Raw genomic sequence first — 1,711 nt, forward strand, 5'->3', positions numbered from 1 at the left:
ATCCCCAGCCTTAAATGTAATATGAAAGAGTTGAACCTGGCTCTCTCTCTCTCTCTAATTCTTTCTAAGAACTGGTGAGTCCATAAGCTACAGGAGTGATGACATATTTTTTCATGAGGTGGAAAAACGAGTGCTGCTTTGGAAAATTGATTCGCCTGTGTAATGGGAATTTGTGGATTGCTTCTTTGGTATCAATTTTTTCATTTCTCCAACAGCCTTTGATTTTTTTTTTCCCTTTAGGGTATGTTCTACTTTGCTCAGCTATGCAGCCAACATGGCATGAACACCATTTCTAGCTTAAACCACCCAGTGTATCTCAGTCCCTGTGTGAGGCAGCTCTTTCTAGTATGGACATCTGGCCCAATCCAGGCCACTGAGAGGGATAAAATGCCTTTCGTTGGGAGCTATTGGGGAAGAGGCTTCTTTTTTTCTTTTGGGAGAGCTTCTCTTCTGGTGTGGTGGAAGAAGTGGGATCTGGAATAATTGCTACCGTCAGGGAAGCTGAGTAGAGCCCAGAGAGTCCCAAAGGAGCCAGAACCTGGTGACTCTTCGAAGCTCTGGTACAACCATGCCAGAAACAACTTCTGGCCTTTGAAAAACTTGTAAGCCAATGAAGGCATGTGTTTAAGCCAATTTAAACTGGTTTTTCTGTTGTCATCTACTCAAAGATTTCTAACTTTTTTTGAGGTTTCACTAAATATACTTCTTTTTTACTCCTGAGATAAAAATCTTACTTACTTTTGCATTTTTATTCCAGCCAGCTCCTAAATTATCAGCTGCAAAATGTTGAAAACAAAAATCTTAACGAGTCAGTACCTGGCATGCAGAAGTTGCTTTATAAATGTTTGTTAACTGAATGAAAGTGAGAATAAATTAAAAAGAGGAGAGATAATATTTACTGGATACGAGGGGGTGGCAGGGATGAAAGTGGCCTATATAGAACTTTTCTTGGGGGCAGGCACATGCCAATGAGGAAAGGTATGGGATGATCATAAACCTTAAACTGCTGGGCCACCACAGACAAGAATTGTCCTTTCTCTTCTCTCTTGAGATGTTGTCTGATTTTCTTTTTCTTGAAATTTAGAATTCAGGGAGAAAGAAAGACCTAAAGTCACAAAATAAATTTTGCTTTAATTCAATCAATTGAATAACTTAGGTGTTTTATGAGCACCTACAAAGTTCTCTAACCTCATGAGGTTTACTATTTAGCAGGAAAGACTGATCAACCAATATTTTGTAATTTGTAATAATAATTACAAAGCCGATGAGTATTATGAGATATGATAAGGAAATATAGGCAGCTTTGAGAACAGAGAAAGGGAATCTAACCTAGACTTGGATAAGAAAAGCCTCTTAGAGGAAATGATATTTAAGCTGAGAGATGATGAATGAGTTGGTGCCAGTTGGATGAAATGGGGAGCAGAAGGGAAAGTATGTTCCATGCAATGACCCAGTGGCTATAGGAAACTAAGGCACCTATGAAGACCCAAGCAAAGTTCGGAATGAAGGCAATAGGTGAATGGTGAGATAAAGCCAAAGAGAGGATCTGATTTTGCAAGTCTTTATGAGGCAGGTGAAGGAGTTTGGGCTTTATTTAAAGGAGGGTGGGAGGTCAAGGCAGGGTTTAGGTGGAGGAGCAATACGGTCAGAATAGCATTCAACTTGGACCAGGTCTGGCACAGGGTCATGAAGCCCCTTCCCTCCAGTTCTG

The sequence above is a fragment of the Pteropus vampyrus genome, unplaced genomic scaffold, assembly GCF_000151845.1.
Source record: "Pteropus vampyrus isolate Shadow unplaced genomic scaffold, Pvam_2.0 Scaffold22, whole genome shotgun sequence".
In the NCBI taxonomy this organism is placed as follows: domain Eukaryota; kingdom Metazoa; phylum Chordata; class Mammalia; order Chiroptera; family Pteropodidae; genus Pteropus; species Pteropus vampyrus.